This window comes from Coffea eugenioides, chromosome 7, assembly GCF_003713205.1.
Source record: "Coffea eugenioides isolate CCC68of chromosome 7, Ceug_1.0, whole genome shotgun sequence".
Classification (NCBI taxonomy): Eukaryota; Viridiplantae; Streptophyta; class Magnoliopsida; order Gentianales; family Rubiaceae; genus Coffea; species Coffea eugenioides.
The window spans coordinates 25,250,745-25,272,666 of NC_040041.1; the positions used below are offsets into that span (position 1 = coordinate 25,250,745).

Here is a 21,922-nt window from a genome sequence, read left to right on the forward strand (position 1 = left end):
TCTTTACTGTGACAATTATGAGACCTCCATTGATGTCTGGTCTGTAAGGTGCATCTTGGATAAAATCCTTGATAGGAAACCAATATTCCTAAGAATAGGGTACCTCAATAAGCTCAAACTTATCACTGATGTCCTCGGCAATCAATCTGAAGCTAATGTTGAATTCATTGATAATCTAAAGGCTAAGAAATTCATAATATCACTTCCTTCTTCCAGAGGGCTCAACTTTGCTCTACAATCCAAGTATTTCTATCTCCTGAGTTTTTATTAATCATTTATAGGAAATATCTCTATACAAAAAATTAGGTAGTCAGCACAGCCACCCCTATTCTATTGTCAACAACAGCATGTGCCATAACAAATTTAAGGAATGTATTGATGTATATTGCTGATTCTATATTAGGTATGAATGTTTTACATAAATCTATAATGTTACTAAACTAGCTGGCTATATTATCACAAGTGTTGACCTTTGTTTCATAATAAATAAACAGGGGGGAAAAAGCAACATGAAAAGAGGAAAGGCAAACTAAAGTTTCAACAAAAGTTAGAAACTATGTACAACAAGCTGAAGACTTTCATTAGATGTGTATTACATCATGTACAAGAATTCAACACCAAAAAAATGTATGCAAAAACATGGCACACCACTACAATCTAAAGTAATGTAATACTATCCTTAAGATTGCAATTTGTCAACCTTGTTGTCTCAATTAGCTGCATATTTTATTTCATGATACCAAAAAATACTTAGGAAAGAGAATATAGTACATGTATGTGTTTAAGAATCATCCAAGAGCATTTTATATGTCTAGACGCAAATTTTTATTGCCCCTTTACAATTTAGGTACATTGACTTATAGGTTTTAGACAACCTAGATAAAATTGTACCTGTGTATAAAAATGAAAGTGGTGAGAAACTTTTCTATTTTGTTGACAAAACCAATTGGGCATTGCGTATAGTCAAAAAAATTCTAGTTTATTATATTAAATTGCAAAGGTCTTTGAATGAGTTTAATCAATCTGAACATATGTGGTATAACCGTCTCAGTGGATGTTTAATTAAAGAAGGTCATACCAATGACCCAATATGTCCATGTGTTTTTATAAAGAAAATGGGTCAAATTTTGTAATTATTGTATTATATGATTTTAATTTAATTGGAACTCCTAGGGAGCTCCAATAACTATCGAATGTTTGAAGAAAGAATTTGAGATCAAGGGTTTTGGAAAGACTAAATTTTGCTTTGATTTCCAAATTGAACATTTGGAAGGTAGTTTTTTTGTCCACCAAACTATTTATATCCAGAAAGTATTAAAGCGATTTTATATGGATAAAACACATCTATTGAGTACCTTGATGGTTGTTAGATCTCTTGATCCGGATAAGAATCCCTTTAGACTAAAAGAGGAAGATGAAGAGATTCTTAGTCCTAAAGTGTCATATCTTAGTGCAATTGGTGCACCAATGTATCTTACTAATTGTACAAGGCCAGATATATCATTTGTTGTAAATCTATTAGCAAGATTTAGTTTTTCTCCTACAAGACAACATTGGAATGGTATTAAATGTATATTTTTTGCTATCTCCAAGGAACGGTTGATTTTGGCCTATTCTATTCAAATAAATCTTGACATGAATTAATGGGTTATGTTAATGTTGGGTATTTATCTAACCCACATAAAGCAAGATCTCAAACTAGATATTTGTTTACATGTGGTGGTAAAGTTTTTCGTACCGATCTACAAAGCAATCAATAGTTGCTACTTCTTCAAATCATGCTGAGATAATAGCAATTCAAAAAGCTAGTCGAGAGTGTGTTTGTCTTAGATCAATGACCCATTATATTAAAAAAAGAATAGTAGGTTATCCTCTGAAGGAGAAAATCCTCTGATTACATTGTATGAAGATAATGCAGCTTGTATAACCCAATTGAAAGGAGAATAAATTAAAAGAGATTGAATGAAACATATTTCACCAAAATTCTTCTTTACCCATGATCTACAAAAATAAATGGTGAAATTGATGTGCAATAGATCCAATCTAGCAATAATCTAATAGATTTATTAACCAAGACATTACCAACTACAACGTTTGAAAAATTAGTGAAGAATGTGATGACCCCACCTCCCTCCTAGGGCGTACCCAAGGGTTTGGTGGACCACCTGCCCAACTCTCGCTAGGATTCACTCACGTACCACGAAATTTACAAGAAAATAACCTCAATAATAAGAGCGATAATAGTTATAATCTGCAATGTATACACTCCTAGATCTCAAATACCCATACAGTCGATAAATATAGCCAAGTAGTCAACCTTACAAAAATCAAAACCAAACAAACTATCTAGCATCTAGGAGTACTCATGTGAGCGACTAACAAATCTTAGACAAGGTCTATGCCTTCTCCAATTTTCACTCACATGTTCTCACCCTTGTAAGGAAAACAAATTCATGGAATGAGTTAGAAACCCAATGAGGTTCCAAGAAAACAGGCAAGTGAACTAGCGTACATGATACTATGCACAGGATATCAAGAAACAAGTCAAACTCAAGCAGACCAGGACACAAGGTATAGTAAAGCAGGTAGCCAGATCGGTCATGCAATAGTGTACGGTAAAAAAACACATTTATGCCAAAAGGATATAGGTTGCTCTCAGGAGCAGGTTCCACCATAGCTTGTCCATAATCTGTTGACTCTCCGTCAACCACGGCATTATAATGTCCGTAGATCATCACTAAACATCAATCTTTGTCCACCGATCATCTCCCTACCGGACCAGAACGCCAATCAAGTACTCATGGTTCGTCAGTCTCTTGACCAAGCCTTTTACCGGCTCGAATCGACCAACTAGCCATGGGGTTGGGCATGTAGCCCCAAGTATTCATGACATGGCTTAAAGCCCCAAGTATTCAAGAATTCACGAGTGGAGTCGTTGGTTATTACCCAATGCTCATGCAGGTAATTATTGGAACCGTTAGCTATCACTTAACGCTTCGTATCAAGCAAGTCATGAGTTCAAGTCACGAGTTCAAATCACGAGTAAACAGGTTCGAAAATTCTTCCTTTACCCCAAGGTTGTCCAACTTACCCGACCGCTCTTGGGCTGGTCTCAAGCAAGAGGTCCAATGAGGGATCAGTTCAACCGTTACCGACCTACATTAACGCATACACATGAGTAACCCAAGTTCCAACTTACCCGACGTCTCGGAAAAGTGTCCAAGGGCCCAATTCAACCGCTGCAAGAAGAGATGCAGCCGGCCTACAAACAAGCACAGGTACATGCAAGTCTGTGAGAACCCTAAACCTTGCATAATTTCTCAGCCTTTTGGTTTATTCTCATTTCCCCTTTTTAAGTGAAAATTTGTTAACTAATCGTTTTACACAAAGGAAGGTTTGTTGTTATGTATCTTTGTGTGTGAGATACGTATATATGTGTATGCATTAGAAGTACATTTGAGCGTGGCAATCGAACTTGGAAAAGAAGAAAAAATTTTGTAAAAATATGAAGGGCCAAATCCGGCCGCAAATCCGGCCAGTTCTTGGCCGGATTGCTGGCCCGATTGTTGTTGGTTTTCGAAAAAAATTTTCATCCGCCACTGCCTCGAATTCGGCCTGGAATCCGGCCGGATTCTGACGTGTCACAGTCGGTCATGAGCTTTGACCGGCTGTTTCCTTCCTTCTTATCCTATTTTGGGCCAAAAATATCTTCATTTCTTTCCCTTGGCCAGCCGTGAGTTTGAGAGAAAAGAAAGAAAACTTCATTTTCTAGTTTCAATTTTCATTTGAATCTTGATATTTCACCGTTGGATTTTGAAACCACTCCATACAAGTGCTAGCTAAAGGGGATTAAAGGTGATAGTGGAGTTATTTTTGGAGGGGAAGCTTTAAGTTCCTACCTTTCTTAAGTTGCAAGGTGAGTTGCTAAGGAAGTTCTTGTTTTGTTTTAATAATGGTATATTGATGGATTGTGAAGATTAAAGATGCTATATTGTGGATGATTTTTTGGTTTTAGGTCAAGTTGGACCATTTTCTGATTTATTGGATATTTTTCTGATTTTATATGATAGACATGGATTGGCCTTAGATTGATGGATTGGAATGGTGTTAAATGAAGTGGTGGTACGTTAATTGCGATTGTTTGCGAAAAATTTCCGCTTGTGGTGTGAATTTCCGGTTCTAGGGTTTAATTTGGGGAATTTTCTATGGTTGGCTCTTAAGCTCTAATTGGCTTTGATTGAGAGGTATTATGGCCTAATTGAGTGTGTTTTATAGCTTGTTACTTGTATATGTGATAATGGTTAATTGTTGTGAGCAAGGGCTTTTGAATTGTAGGGTGAAAAGGTAACATTTAAAGGGAAATGCCATCCGTTTATATTCTTGTATTGTAAGTAAGTTCAAGTGGTTTTGGAAATGTATTTTGTGTCAAGTTGAACGTAGTGCATTGAAAATGTCATCGGGTTTTTTAATATGGGTTCGAGGGCTAAGTTTCTATTCGAACTCGTATATTTTCGTTTGGCAAATAAGGTGACCGTTTTACCCTTTTAAGACGTGATACCTCTTCCGTTTGAAACTTCAAATGTTCCTTACGCCTTTCCAACATATAAAGGTAGGAGTTAGGATTTATTGGCCACAAATGAATTGCTTTTAAGCGAGGTTTTAAGGGTGGAAGTTAAAGTATTTTGTCCTCCTTTTCACATGATTTTCATCAAGGCATTGGTCTTATAATGCCCACCTGAAAACAATTCCGAAAGTGTTTCCTTAGCCTATCTATTGGAATTTTGATTTGTTTTGGTTAAGTGTTTTCCATTAAGCGATGTTACAACACTTTTGGTTTGGGTTTGCATTAGGGTTACGAAACCCTAGTTATTTCTGTCCACGATCCACGGACCTAAATGTCCTCTTTTCACTTTAAATCTAACTTTATATGTTTTACTCGTAATTGGCCGGGTTTCTTTGATTTGATTCAGTGGTGGTGCTAGATAAATTGTGATATTCTTTCTCGTTGAATTTTAGGTTCTCGATGACTGAGGGTAATACCCGGTAGGGTATTTTGGACGTTATTTTGCATAACTAGGTGAGTGTTCCTTGTTTGCTATATTTTCTTGACTTCATGACTCGTATTATTGTTTAATAACGTGTTAAGTGCTTTCAATGATTTCCAAAACGAGTTTTCTGGGCGGATGTGTACTTTATCGCACCCGACCTAAATAAATGTGAAATTTTCAAATATTGAATGATTAGAACGTTACTTGTGCATGAATGTAAGCCTTTTGGCTGAATTGGGCCCTGCCCTTTGTTACCGATCGACTCGAGCCAGAAGCGGACTCGATCGGGCGATATGGTGACCCTGGGTGTGAACGTTTGGTATACTCGAGTATTACCTTGTAGGTTGGTGGAGGTTGGTGGAGCTTGGCCAATGTCTAGGAGGGGGTGAATGAAATGAATGACCAAACGAACGAGGGTTTTATTTACAAAAGAAAAAAAATGCATTTTAAAAAGATTGAAGGAAGAAGGGAAATGACAGGAGAAACAGCGAGCGTGCGAATATTTGGCTCCCTGTGAGGCCGTATCCTTTTAATGTATGTGTTATTATCGCTTTCCATTATTGATACTCTATGTTTAATTTATTGGATTGATGATTTGATTATGTGTTAGGAACCTCACTGAGCTTCTAGCTCATCCCTTTAGTTTTGTTTTCCTTAACAGGGGAAGGCGAGCAAGGGCGGGAGCTTTGTATAGACTCGCTTAAGCTAGATCTCTGATTTTTGTAATGGTTCTCGCCCTAGTACTTGGTACAGGCTGGTTGTATGAAAATTGAGAACCTTTGTATATTCAATGGTTGTAGTTCCTTTTTGATAGCCATGTACATAAGTTTCGCTTAAGTTTTGGATTGTAGTTATGTTATTCCGATGGTTGCTTGAAGTGATCGACTGATTCCTGGCGAGAGCTGGGCAGGCGGTCCGCTGAACCCTGGGGTACGCCATAGGGGGAGATGGGGCTGTCACAGTTGGTATCAGAGCCAACTCCGCGTGGTCTCTGCGCGGAGTGTGCCTGGATTGAGTGATGAATAGGTATACAGGTTTAAGGGCTCGTTCGAGCATAAGCTATGAATTGTGAATGATATAGGCCCTAAATTTTCTTATGGTATCTGAGGACCATAGATAAGTACGTCAGGGAGGAATTTCGATTGTAGATGGTTTACTCTTGGGACTGGCCAGCTTGAGAGGTGAATTATCGTATTTCGGATTCTCGTACCCGAGTACTCCAGAGTTGAGATGGTATTAAGTATTTGAGATTTGTATTTTGGGAACATGAACAGACTTTGTTCGACTGGACTGAGTACAAGAGATTAATGGACATCTGGTTTGGATAGAAGGTGACGTGAGGGACCGGACGGGGTTATCTTAGCTAAGACTGGGACGACACATCACCTTTTCTTTTAATTCACCCGTACACTCTTACTACATGACGTCAATGTGTATATTTGTGTATATGAATATTTGCCTGACTTGATATGTACTTGTGTAATTGATCAACCATTTCCTTGATATGTGGAGTGTTATGTGTGTATATGTTTATTTGTGTATTTGGTGCCCTTAATTTTAGTTATTTTAGTCACCTTATTGCATTTATTCATTAAATTACTTTTGGGAAAAAGAGAGAGGAAAAAATATATATATATGGACGGGAGACGTAGTCGTGGACGTGGTCGAGGCCGTGGAACGAAGCGGACCCCGGAACCAAGAGCAGAAAGGGAAATGTCAGCCGAGCAAGAACAAGGACCGAGAGTTGCAACCGGAGACCAAATGGCGACGGCAATGCAACAAATGACGGATATCTTGGCAAGATTAGTGGATCAACAAGGCCAAATACCCATAAACCAAACCCGGAACCCTGAGGCGGGCGAGGATAAGTCTCTTGAGAGGTTTCATAAGTTTGCACCTCCAAAATTCGCTGGAGGGCCTGATCCGGACATCGCTGAACAATGGTTAGAGGCTATGGTGAATATTTTCACAGCTTTGAATTACTCCGAGCAAAGACAAGTAAACTTTGCGGTGTTCCAATTTGAAGGGCCAGCTCGATCATGGTGGAATGTAATTAGAGCAAAGTGGGAAAGAGAACAGACTATCTGGACATGGGCGAATTTCATAAGAGAATTTAACGAGAAGTACCTCCCACCTTTAGTCCAAGAAAGGAGGGAGGAGGAGTTTATTGGGCTACGCCAGGGAACGTTAAGTGTGGCCGAATATGAAACAAAATTTAGAAGATTATCCAAGTTTGCTTCTGAACTGGTAGCCACTGAACGGCGAAGAGTAAGACGGTTTATACAAGGACTGAATTTGGACATCCAAGAGGCGTTAGCCGCGGCGCAAGTGAATACTTTTACGGAGGCCCTTGAGAAGGCTCAACAAATCGAGAATGCAAAGGCACAAGTAAATGCCTCCCAAACTCGGAAAAGAGGTTCAGTTGGTAGTGTGATTGAAGAACCTTCTAGTGAATCAATAGCACCTTCTAAAATGCTGAAAGTGAACTTTTTGTCCTACCCGCCATGGACAGTAGGGGCGGGAAATGAAAGGTCTACCAAAGGAAGCCAAACCGGATATGGGGAGACTTCTCCAGAAAGCCGAAAGATGGTTTCCCACTTGACTTGTGGCTATTGCAGAAAGGCCAATCACACCGAGAACGATTGTTGGCGGAAAGGGCGGAAATGTTTGATTTGCGGAGGTAGTGATCATCAAGTTAGCACCTGTCCGAGGAGACAGTCACGTGAGGGTAGTACTCCGCAACTGGAGGGAGCCAAATCGAAACAAGCGAACGAAAGAGGGAAACGAATGAGTGTACCGGCAAAAGCTTATGTGTTAGATAACCAAGTCATTTCGGACTCGTCTGAGGTAAATGAAGGTAAAATTTCGAGGACGAAATTTCTTTAAGGAGGGGAGAGTGTGAGAACCCTAAACCTTGCATAATTTCTCAGCCTTTTGGTTTATTCTCATTTCCCCTTTTTAAGTGAAAATTTGTTAACTAATCGTTTTACACAAAGGAAGGTTTGTTGTTACGTATCTTTGTGTGTGAGATACGTATATATGTGTATGCATTAGAAGTACATTTGAGCGTGGCAATCAAACTTGGAAAAGAAGAAAAAATTTTGCAAAAATATGAAGGGCCAAATCCGGCCGCAAATCCGGCCAGTTCTTGGCCGGATTGCTGTTGGTTTTCAAAAAAAATTTTCATCCGCCACTGCCTCTAATCCGGCCTGGAATCCGGCCGGATTCTGACGTGTCACAGTCGGTCATGAGCTTTGACCGGCTGTTTCCTTCCTTCTTATCCTGTTTTGGGCCAAAAATATCTTCATTTCTTTCCCTTGGCCAGCCGTGAGTTTGACAGAAAAGAAAGAAAACTTCATTTTCTAGTTTCAATTTTCACTTGAATCTTGATATTTCACCGTTGGATTTTGAAACCACTCCATACAAGTGCTAGCTAAAGGGGATTAAAGGTGATAGTGGAGTTATTTTTGGAGGGGAAGCTTTAAGTTCCTACCTTTCTTAAGTTGCAAGGTGAGTTGCTAAGGAAGTTCTTGTTTTGTTTTAATAATGGTATATTGATGGATTGTGAAGATTAAAGATGCTATATTGTGGATGATTTTTTGGTTTTAGGTCAAGTTGGACCATTTTCTGATTTATTGGATATTTTTCTGATTTTATATGATAGACATGGATTGGCCTTAGATTGATGGATTGGAATGGTGTTAAATGAAGTGGTGGTACGTTAATTGCGATTGTTTGCGGAAAATTTCCGCTTGTGGTGTGAATTTCCGGTTCTAGGGTTTAATTTGGGGATTTTTCTATGGTTGGCTCTTAAGCTCTAATTGGCTTTGATTGAGAGGTATTATGGCCTAATTGAGTGTGTTTTATAGCTTGTTACTTGTATATGTGATAATGGTTAATTGTTGTGAGCAAGGGTTTTTGAATTGTAGGGTGAAAAGGTAACATTTAAAGGGAAATGCCGTCCGTTTATTTTCTTGTATTGTAAGTAAGTTCAAGTGGTTTTGGAAATGTATTTTGTGTCAAGTTGAACGTAGTGCATTGAAAATGTCATCGGGTTTTTTAATAAGGGTTCGAGGGCTAAGTTTCTATTCGAACTCATATATTTTCGTTTGGCAAATAAGGTGACCGTTTTACCCTTTTAAGACGTGATACCTCTTCCGTTTGAAACTTCAAATGTTCCTTACGCCTTTCCAACATATAAAGGTAGGAGTTAGGATTTATTGGCCGCAAGTGAATTGCTTTTAAGCGAGGTTTTAAGGGTGGAAGTTAAAGTATTTTGTCCTCCTTTTCACATGATTTTCATCAAGGCATTGGTCTTATAATGCCCACCTGAAAACAATTCCGAAAGTGTTTCCTTAGCCTATCTATTGGAATTTTGATTTGTTTTGGTTAAGTGTTTTCCGTTAAGCGATGTTATAACCCTTTTGGTTTGGGTTTGCATTAGGGTTACGAAACCCTAGTTATTTCTGTCCACGATCCACGGACCTAAATGTCCTCTTTTCACTTTAAATCTAACTTTATATGTTTTACTCGTAATTGGCCGGGTTTCTTCGATTTGATTCGATGGTGGTGCTAGATAAATTGTGATATTCTTTCTCGTTGAATTTTAGGTTCTCGGTGACTGAGGGTAATACCCGGTAGGGTATTTTGGGCGTTATTTTGCATAACTAGGTGAGTGTTCCTTGTTTGCTATATTTTCTTGACTTCATGACTCGTATTATTGTTTAATAACGTGTTAAGTGCTTTCAATGATTTCCAAAACGAGTTTTCAGGGCGGATGTGTACTTTATCGCACCCGACCTAAATAAATGTGAAATTTTCAAATATTGAATGATTAGAACGTTACTTGTGCATGAATGTAAGCCTTTTGGCTGAATTGGGCCCTGCCCTTTGTTACCGATCGACTCGAGCCAGAAGCGGACTCGGTCGGGCGATATAGTGACCCTGGGTGTGAACGTTTGGTATACTCGAGTATTACCTTGTAGGTTGGTAGAGGTTGGTAGAGCCTGGCCAATGTCCAGGAGGGGGTGAATGAAATGAATGACCAAACGAACGAGGGTTTTATTTATAAAAGAAAAAAAATGCATTTTCAAAAGATTGAAGGAAGAAGGGAAATGACAGGAGAACGAGCGAGCGTGCGAATATTTGGCTCCCTGTGCGCTCGTATCCTTTTAATGTATGTGTTATTATCGCTTTCCATTATTGATACTCTATGTTTAATTTATTGGATTGATGATTTGATTATGTGTTCAGAACCTCACTGAGCTTCTAGCTCATCCCTTTAGTTTTGTTTTCCTTAACAGGGGAAGGCGAGTAAGGGCGGGAGCTTTGTATAGACTCGCTTAAGCTAGATCTCTGATTTTTGTAATGGTTCTCGCCCTAGTGCTTGGTACGGGCTGGTTGTATGAAAATTGAGAACCTTTGTATATTCAATGGTTGTAGTTCCTTTTTGATAGCAATGTACATAAGTTTCGCTTAAGTTTTGGATTGTAGTTATGTTATTCCGATGGTTGCTTGAAGTGATCGACTGAGTCCCGGCGAGCGCTGGGCAGGCGGTCCGCTGAACCCTGGGGTACGCCCTAGGGGGAGGTGGGGCTGTCACAAAGTCCGCATGCAAGAGACAAATATTTCAAGTTCACAGAGGTCGAGTGCAATTAAGGACACACTCGCCTAGACAAGATTAAGACACAAGTCACATGTATATCAATTTACTTGTTCATGCATAAACAAGATGTCAAGTGTTTAGTTAAGTTAGGTTGAGTGCGATAAAGTATACTCTCACCTATGGAGTAACAATTCAAGTGCCGAGTAATTTCTAGCAACAAGTCATATTTAGTCAGGTAACATGGAACATGTAACTGGAACACTCACCAATGGTTCACGGTTTATCAAAACCAAGCTCAGGTCCAGTTCCCTAGCCACTTGCAAGATCTGTGATCAATTATAGAGTAGCAAAATGCAAGTAAATAGGGTCTTCAAAATGCACAACCTTTGCTTGCTAATGCCAAAGAAAAATCATGTACATAAACTCATGCCCTTTGGTGGAAAGAAAATGATTAAAATGTTTAAGTGTAAAACTAAATATGTACAACTCAAAAATTATTGTTAAAGAGGCCATTATTTCCTCCTTGAAAAATATATATAGTTTGATACAATTTCAGCTTGTATGACATCTCTCGAGTTACCTCAAGCACCCATAAGTACCCCAAGTTTAGGTCATCCAAAAATTACAGCCCCAATTGCACTTTTACTCACTCAAACTACAAGAAACAAAAAGGACAGCATCTCCCCTGTTTTTGCCTAATTTTCCCTTTAATATTCAGAGCCAAATTTCAGGCACAACAACCCTAATCAAGTCCATAAGTTAAAGGATATAAAGAATCCTTATACTAAACTATAAAACCAACTAATTTAAGCATAAAAAATATCACCAAAATAAGGTTTAAAATCCAAAAAATATTTTCCAAAGTTTTCCAAGTCCCACTCAATCCCTTTCATAAATTTCCAACTTTGGTGACATTTTTTGAAAAAGTATAACTTGAGTTCCGTAAGTCAAAAAACCACAAAACTTACACCATTATAAAATGGACTCCAAGCACTAATAGACTTTAGAAGACATCTTCATGAAATTCATCTTTTAGATTAGTCAAATTTCAGTTCAAAACTCGTTACTATCATACGTGCAAAAACAGAACAGTCATGAATTTTAGGGAACTTTGCAGATTTTTTGGTATCGATAGAAATTGAACTAAACCCTGAAGTTTGTATCGTTGAAAGCCCTATGAGTCTAGTTTCAAACGCAACAAACGGAACTTAATTCTGACTTTTCTACACAAAGTTATAACCAATTTCCCAAAACTGCGCAGAGCTTCCTGGTGAAATTTCCAGCAGCAAAACAATGAAGAAAAACAAGGTAGTTCACCTCTTAAAATCTGTCATTTTCCACTCCAATTCACTACTCATACCAAGGTAACTATCTAAATCATGTGTTTAGGGCAGTAATACACCAAGTTCATCACACAAAACCAAGAACAAAGCTATATAAAGTCACACTCTCTCTCTCTCGGTCAGCTTTGAGCAGAATTCCAGCCATGAAAATAGTGAAAGAAATGGTGTTTTTACCACTTAAAACTCATGATTTTGGTTCAAATCTAACACATACTTATAGCTTAACATATTATAGAGTATTTTGAGCAAAATCGAGCTTAAAATCATCATGAAAATTTTGAAATCAAGGCTGCAATTCCAGCCCTAAATTTCGGCCAGCCAAGTAGAATTTTCTCCTATTGGTTTTCAAGCATTCCTTCAACTAATTTCCCAATTTTTCAACCAAACATACCTAACAAATCCATAAGGTTTCATCACCAACATAACAATAAATACATATAAGCCAAAATTTCAACAAGAAACCCACCATACAAACCCTAGCAAAGCCATGAAATTGCCACAAACATGCTTCCTTTAGCTTCAATCACTACATACATAGGATAAACATCAAAATAATTGAAGAAAAGAGAGATTTACTAGCAAAATACCTCAAACTCTAGGCTAATATGCAATCAAGAGCTTTTCTTCCTCCAAAAATCTCACCACAAGTTCACTTCCTCCTTGTTACAACTTTCTATGGATTGAAGTAAGATTTTAGGATAAATTTCTCAAGGATTCAAGCAAGGGACCAAGTTGAAATTTTGGAGTTCTTCCCTCTCATTTCTTGCTAGGAGGTTTGGCCAAGGAGTAGGAAGAAATGAAGGAAATTTTGACCAAACTTCTAAGAGAAAGTTCAAGAGAAGTCTTGGTCAAAGTTCCATGGATGAGCGACACTTGGCAAGGCAATGATTAGTGTCTAATTAATGACCCAATTATCTTGGTTGGATAAGAAAAAAACTTGGTCTTAGTCAAAGTCAAGGTTCCATGGTTTTGTGACAAATGGTAGACCAAGAGCTAATCCCTATCTAATTATCTTTCAAGCACTAAAATATCTAACCAACTTCTAATTATCTCTTGATACCTTATAAAGCATCCAACTCCTCCTAATCTTCCAAGTTTATCACACACACCTCACTAGTGGGTCCCACTTTCATAAATGCACTAACTTATAGAAGACAAATAATAAAATCTTGACTCACTTATAAAGTATCCAAGAAATTAAGGCAAACAAAGTAAAGTAAAAGAAAATGTATCCAAGAAAATAAGATACAATATAAAATAAATTTTCTGGTCCTCACAAAGAATATTGGAATGCATCGGTTAAAAGATGTTAGGATCAGGGAGAGAAATTAAAATACAAGAATAACAAGACATATTTTGTGTAATAGATATCAAAGGGGGAGTGTTATGAAATAATTAAATATTGTAGATGTCTATTACATTTATCTCATCCCCTAAATGGGGACAAATCTTTCACATTTTTCAAAGTGATAATACTATCATGACTTTTGAGGTGATAGAGCTAACAAGACTTTCAATAAAGTTGACACGACTGTCGATAAAGCTATCATGACTTATGAGAAGATGTTATCTCCATCTTGAAGAAGTTACTTGATGTACTTTGAATTTTCTTATAAATGAGGGTTACCCCCTCCTCTTGTATCAATAGGATAGAAAACTGAAGTTTCATTTGAGTAAATGAAAAAATAGTTCTTTTCTTACTTTTTTCCTTCTCCTGAACTCTTTAGTTTTCTTGTTTTTCTTAGCATATTACCCACCATATAAACAATTCAAATCCTATATCATATTAGTATTAGTTTTATAGCATATATAGCGATCTATCCAAACGGCCTCAATGTCTCCTACATCAATAAAAAAAAACATGGTAATTCGCTAATTCTTAATTGATAAAATATTTCTAGTGATTTACTTCAAATAGCCATTATTTGCATCAAGAACAATATGCATACAACAAAATAATGCAAAGTTTCATGTTGTCATTGATGATAAAGAATGGGAACAAGCTGCTAAACATTTAGATCTGTGTTACAAATCTCACATTCTAATCCTATATTTAGATCTACTTTTCATTTTCAAGTCTAGCCACTAAATAGCCCAGATCTAAATGTATTAGATCTTGAATTTCTTTTGAATAATTCAAACACTACAATACCAAAATGAACCTAAGAGTATAGATGAAATAATAGATGCTATTGTTAAAACTTTTAATGAACTATCTCTAGAATGTTTGAATAAGTTCTTTTGACCTTTATATATGTGTATAGTAGAAATGGTAAAGCATTTGAGAGGAAACAAATAAAAGGTTCCTCATATTGAAAAATTAAGATTGAATAATGAATGCCAACTTCTTTTTAGCCTTGGTTGTGATTCCATAGTTGTGAAAGAATGTTGAAACCACTATATTGTGAATTTTTTTTTGGCTCAATTTCTTCTCCTTCTTGCTTCTACTTTGATTTTTTAGGATGTATTATTGTGATAATTGCTCAAATGAGAAATTCTTGATATACTTGGTGGCGGAGTTACTATATTCGTGTAAGTTTCTTTTTACATATATAGGCTCAATTTCTTTTTCATTCTTCATTTTCAGTTTGTTTTGACTTTTGAGGTTGGAATATGGTGTATAAACCTTGTATAAGATGCCTATATGTTTGAGTCACGATATTTTATGCTTATAAGTGTAAACACAATCTGTACATTAAATTTTTACCCAATTTAAAAGTGAATAAATATTTTGGGACATTTAAAAATAGTAATGTGAACATTATTTTTGGAATGGAGGGAGTACATCTTATATTATTAAGAGAATTCTTAAGTTACATTTAAGGAGAGTAAGATTGGACGATAAATTATATTAAGAAATATTAGAGAAGATAGGACATGCAGATCCTATTTTAGAAGTACCGATACAAAATCAAATAATTATTCATTCATTCAAATCCTTCATATTTAGATTAGTTTTAAGTCCATAACCAATCCATTATGCATTTACATAATACAATATTAAATGAAAAGTATAATAAAGTATTTATTTAATTATGATAATAAATCATTATATGTTCAAATCATAATTAAACATTAGTGGCTGAATAGGTGGATGCTAAAATTTTAGGTTCCTTAGGGTTTCCTCAAAACTCTGCAATCAAATCTCCGCCACGCATTATGGCGGCAACCACCAAGCTCCTCTAACTCCGCCCTAAAACCCTCCCTCTCACCACCACCGCTGCCACCACTCCAGCCGCCACTTCAGTTCCTTTCTTTTCATCCTCCTCCACCCCTGACCCTGACAATACCCCCTCCCCGCAATCTAAACCCCGTCCGCCGCCACCACTCCAATCCCAATCCCCATTTTCGTTTTCTTCATACTTCAGTGATGTCAAAGCCAGCCTCAAACAACAACAACAAAAACCACAACAATCACAATGGAAGCCTCAATCCCAACCCTGTCGAAAACCATTCTCTTTCGTCTCCCCCGTCTCAAAGCAATCCGACCAGATAGAAGAAATCCGTAAAAATTTACATGAGTTTTGCCTCCGTTCTGCACCCCCTCCTCCAACACCACCACCTCCTCCATCCTCCACTTCTAACACTACTTCTGCCCCGAATTCCTCCCGGCCCATTTCGTTTCAAGAACTTTACCAGCGGGGTCTCGCTTCCAAAGGTCAAGAGTCCACCCCAGGTGCCTCGAAAGCAATGGTGAAGAATTCATTCAAGGCTATCCGCGAGAGCTTAAATCAGCTCAAACCCTCTTCGACAAACTAGAGTCAAGGGGGTAGGAGAACGAACAATGCCATGCCCATCTCGAGGTGGAAAGAGAGTTTGACGACGGGGCCACTAGACCCAAGTTTGCCATCTTTGCATCAAAAAGGGATTGGAGCGAGCGATCATTTGCCGCTGTCAATTTTGGGCCGGAGATAAAGGAGGATGATGTGGAGGATGGTACTCAATTTCAGACGGAGTTTGTGAGGAAATATTTATTCCACTTGAGAGTTGGGCGAGAAGCTCAGGGCGCTAAGGCTCAAGGACGGGACAAGAAAGATTGGTTTTCATTGGAAGAGTTGAGCGAAAGGCTGGTGAAGTTGAGAAAGATGGAGGAGGAGGAGATAAACTCGAAACTTGTTGGTGCTACCTGGATGACTTTGAGGAAAAGTCTTCAAGCGATGAGCGAAACTCAGAGTGAACCCAAGAAGTACAATGTTGATATCTTGGGCCAGCTTGCTAGACCTCTACTCTACATGTCATCTCCCCCAAAGGAAGAATTAGTTGAAAAGTATTTCCACCCTGATCACATGTTAGTTGCAGAGAAATTGAAGCTGGAGCTTAAGAAAGTGAGAGATGAATTTAAATTGTCGAAGTCAGATTGTGGTTATGCTCGTGTTCAAGTGGACCTATCTACAGTTCCGCACAAGAAGGACAAGCATTCTCGAAAAGGTCTTGAAGCAATGGTTCAAAAGAGGAAGAAATAGTTGAAGTATTTGAGGAAGACTGACTAGGATTCTTACTGCTTCGTTCTCTCAAAACTTGATCTTCGCGATCGTCAAGACGATTATGCCAAGAAAAAGAACTATCCTTCCAAAAAGGACCATTCTGGCAAAAAAAAGGCACTTAAAAATTAGAGCATACTATCTCTCTGTTTCTTCTCATTGGTTTTGTTCATTGCTTCATCTGTCCACATTGGGATGGCTTAGATTTCTGGTTGCCATTATCATCCCCTATTCACTGCAATGTCAGTGTACTAGTTCTCTTGATGTAGTGAAAGTGAAAACTTTGATATCTAGATACCAATCTTGAGAACGTCTAGGTAGAAATCACACACAAGAATGGTGAGCATACAGTGACAGGTACTGTTTGTGCAGTCCAATTTTGTCTTGTTCAATAATGTTATGTTATTCCTTGCTGCTGTATTATTTATTAAAAAAATAATAATAATTAAACGTTAGGATTTCAATTCTTGAGTTCAAGTTTAAGAAAACAAAGAAAATCGAAACATTAAAATTTTAATTGTTAATTTTGGTTATGTTTATCTGATCTTTTATAAGTCATGAGCAGTAAAACATTTTAAAAGTTATATGAACAAGATGAAGAATTAGTTAGATAGTAAATTCAAAACATTATGAACAAACCTAGGCAACAAGTTTCTATTTTGTCAATTTAAAAATTAATGTGACATGAGAGGGGCAATCTAACAGTTGATAATTCTATATATTCCACAAGAAAATGGAGTAACTAAAAGAAAGAATGGTACTTTACTTGACATAATTAGGTTTAAAATGGCGCAAGAAGCAAGAGAAATTATATGTCTCCATTTAGAGAAGTGTATTGTTGACTACAACTTATATACTTAATCGTAAATATAGAAAGTTTGTATCTAGGGGTGAAAAAAGTGTCTTTATTAGATATTCTGAGTATGCAAAGGGTCATATATTTATTAATGAACAGCCAGATTAAAACTTGGACAATATTAAATCATGAGAAGTGAAATTCTTGGAGGAAAAATTTTCTAACAAAATTAAGGTGAAAGAAAGTATTGACGTCTAATGGAGAGGATGATCGTCGAATCCATTGGTGCTCGTGGGAGGGGGTGTGGTTCCTAGTAGATGAAGGGGGTCTAGAATTTAGGTCGTTTTCGAACATGGTTACGTCGTTTGCCTGTAAGTTGTGGTGGCGTCCGCATCAGAGGAAGTCATTCTAGTCTGAGTTCATGTTTAAAAAGTACATTGGAGTTTAGCATCTAGCGATTGTATCAACAGAGCGTCCAGTTGGGACTTGGAGGCAGCTTTTGAAGGTGAGACATTTGGCTGAGAGCCAAATGAGGTGGTGTTTGGGGCAAGGTAGTGTGGACTTTTGGTACGATAGATGGTGCTCAAATGAGCCACTATATAGTAAACTAGGAAGACAGGTTGCACTAGGGGTGCTTGTTACTGATTTTTTTGATGGAGATGCATAGGATGTGCAGAAGTTGCAAGGGGTTATTCCACCCTCTTTAGTGCAGTCTATCAATCAGATTACAATTGATCGATCAGAACCTGAAACTCTGATCTGGTTGCAATCAAGTTTGGGTGAATTTACCACTACTTCGGCATGGGAATGTATTTTTTGGTGCTGAATAGGGTAACTTGGGCTCCTATTCTGCCTTTGAAAATTCCTTCTTCACTTGGTGTTTGTTGTGAAATTTTCTGCCATTAGATGTGAATATTTAGCATAGAGGTGTTGCTTTAGGGTCTCGGTGTGTCTGCTGTTACGGAGTCAAGGAGTCTATAGATCATCTTTTTGTTATAGGTGTGGTAGCGACACAAGTTTGGAGACATTTTACAGGGATGTTTGGAATTGTTGGAGGGCATTGAACAGGAGTTGCATCCTTGCTCTACTCTTGGTGTCATTCTTTGCCCGTGAGCAGAGTACATATTCGGGGACTGCTCCCCTCAATGGTATGCTAGTACATCTGGAAAGGGAGGAATATGGAGCGATATGAAGGCTATTCTTTTAATGTGGAAGGAGTGATTTCAGAGGTTGAGGGATTTTAAGCAGCTAGTGTTGGCTGGCGCCTTAGTAGAAAGCATTTTCGAGGGGATGAGGATAGCATTTGGGTGAATGGTGTACGGGCTACAGCCAAGTCGGTGAAGTTATTGTTAGTTCAGTGGATTAGGCCTCTTGCAAACCTTTATAAACTTAACTCGGATGCAAGTGTGAGGGAATGATGTGCTGCAGGGGTTGTCGTGGTACGGGATTGTGAGGGCAAGTTGGTTTTTGCAGGGTACAAGGAATTTGGAGATGTGGAAGTGTTAGTTGCCAAGGTGTTGGCCTTGTTAGTTAGTTTGAGGATGTGTGCAAAACATGGTTTTGCCAGATTTCTAATCAAGGTGGATTCCAGGTTGCTGACTCATTTAGTTTCGTCCAGGTCTGCAGGTAAATGGCCTTTGTGCAATGCACTTCATCAAATTCGCTATTGGCTTAAGGAATTGTGGGCGTCTCTGGGGCATGTATAGGGAGGCAAACTCGATTGCCGATACGGTTGTGACTTTGGATTTGGGTCAAGACTGTGTTTGATCATGTTAATCAACTCCCGTCATTAGTTAGGGTGGCTCTAGTATTTGATGCACAAGTTGTTCCGTTTGTTCGTGTGCAAATTGTAAGAGAGTAAGTACTCCTTATTTCCTTTTCGTCTGCTTTGTATTTGTCTATTTTCCAATAAAATAACAGGGGCTAGTATCCCTTCCCTAGCTTTGGGGTTTTAGCCAAAAAAAAAAGTCTTGAGGTCTGTGAAGTAAGGTATGCATAATCAATTATCCATAATCTATTAATTAGGTGCATAAATATGTTGCCTTGACCAAAGTCTAGATAAGATCTTTAGGAAGAATTGTGTATGGATAACTTATAATCCATATAGCCTACACAAAAGTCCAATAATAAAATTCCAGTATAGTGAGTAAAATATGTAAAGGTTTTGAATTGGTGCTTCAAAAAAGACTGATTTTGACTCGTTGACATTGATAATGTCATGTCATGTAATTCATACTACAGATGCTTTGCCACCGTGAGAAGAGATGAATGAATAAGACCCTATTTCCACATCTACAACATGTTATCCTTATTTATGCCTTTTGCAACTTTTGACTGTGTCATGAAGTGACAAATCAATGCTAATTATTTTGTTATGTTACCCGCGATTGTTGCGATTTGACCTTATAAACATTATTAGGAAAACTACTAATTTGAACTGATTGACATTAAGGCAAAGGAAGATTACTTGAATCTTGATTTTATATCATACGCATTTCTAGATGGGTATGGCATTTAAGCAAATTATTATATGTGTATTGTAGAAATAAAGTAATTTGATATGCTCAAAGAGCGATTAGAGATGTGTATCTCAGTATGATAAAATAATTATGAATATTATAAGTCAAAAAATTGTCCTTCTAATGAAGGATCGATGTCTCTATGCTAGTCATAATCGATTAATAGTATAATGCTACCAAAATATAGTGAAATCAAATAGTCATGCCATTTATCTGTTTATAAGTATAGTTTGGACAACAAATTATGCTGAGAGAAACGGTAAATGACATGGCCTTTATCATGTGTAAATGAAAATGGTGCATTTAGGTCTACGCATGATATCATCCTTGTAATGTACAAGTAAGACATGTCGGAATTCAAGTCTACACATGATGGTTTGGCCAATAAGGAAAAGGAGTCTAGTAGCAATTATCAATCTAATAAGGAACAGGAGTTTAGCAGTAGTTAGCAGTAACTACCAAAACTAGGAAACGATATTTGAAGGTTAATAAGAGTATATAATACATACTAGATTGTGCTGGCTTTACATTGGCCACAATATATAATTTACCTATTGTTGCAAATTTATTTTAAGAGGTAAACCAGCAAATGAATGTAGATAGATAAGTACATATTAAAAGTTCATAACTATCTGATAAAGTAGCAATTCATTACAAATCAAACTAGAAACCAAACTGGAAAACCATAAAAGATCTCGAGATACTAAAAATAACTGAGTGTTCTAAGTCAAAATAGAACTGAATTTCAATAATTATAAAGACTCATCAATTCTTCAACAACATAACTCGTCACTATTGTATGACTTAGATGATTTGCACATTGTTTCATGCAAAACAACTTTGGTCTTCTTTGTTGGCATTGCTTCTCTTGTGGTGAAGTTGTTTGACAGCAATGGATTCTTTTCCTATGTTTTCTTTAGTGAATGCAAGACTAATTTTGAAACCATTTCCTAAAGCTAAAGCTTTAATGGAGACACTAGGTTTTTTCGCGATTTTCTCGAGTATTAGACAATTATAGTATTAGCAATCATTATTCTACAACATATAAGAATTTTGAAAAAACTGAATAAAAATGTGTAATCATTTGTTAGATGGCAAAAGCATATCTCTTTGTTTACGATGGAAAAAGATTAACATTGTTATTAGGAGTTTAACTTAGTACAAGAAATTTTAAGAGTTTGGATGTCACAAAGTTTTTCGAGTTTAATTGACCATTCCACAAATATGAAACTTATCAGATAATGTAGCGATATATTGGTATTGCTTGATAATAATATACACACATCACTTTTAGGACTTTCGAGGTAAATACACTAGAAAGAAAAGAAGCTCAAAAATTCATAATAAACCTCAAATTTTGCCATGTGCAAAAATTTTTCCTAAACCACCTAGGAGAAAGATGAAAAGAAAAATATATTAAGTAAATCACAAAGTATTTCAAACTTGAGTATGTTAATGACTTCGCAGTTATATAAAGATTAAGGAAAAATATACAAATATGCAAAAATTGAAACATAGATGGCAGCCATTTTCAAACTATAATATACACAAATGTTTGAGCATTATCATTTTTCTTATAAGTTTTAAGATAGCAATTGGTAAGAAATCTTACTTGCTCACAGAAAAGTAAAATAGGGAATAAAAATTTTGAAAAAATCAATCGTTAGATCTTAAAACAAATGATGAAATTTGATCTTCTCTAACCAAAGGGATAGATCGTCTGTACACACAGATATATAGTTAGATAAAAGGTTCAAATTAGTTAAGAATCAGGAAAAGGATGAATGGAACTACCGTGGTTACAAACCAAGTTGTATCAACGAAAAATCCCCATATGTTGTCAAGGTTTACCCTGCCAAGAAAAGTATGATTAGCTCCATAGCTGAACTATAAATAAAGAGATTCTTAACATCATCATAGCCTATATGAGAATCAAATCAGTTGTCTATTTTGCCACTATGATTTGCAAAAGAATCCTAACAGAAAACAACACTGTTATGCTACCTAAATTGAATGAATATAATATCTATTAAACAAAATATAATAAAAATTAAAACAAAAAAATGATGGAATTTGAAATATACTTTTTTCCAACTAACAAATCAAAAGAATGAATCAAAGCCAAAAGAC

The 21,922-nt window shown here is 37.0% G+C and overlaps 1 pseudogene; it reads left to right on the forward strand.

Annotated features, from left to right (window-relative positions):
• Window positions 1-15,780: 15,780 nt before the first annotated feature.
• LOC113777181 lies at window positions 15,781-19,531 on the forward strand (annotated as a pseudogene).
• The last annotated feature ends 2,391 nt before the right edge of the window (window positions 19,532-21,922 follow it).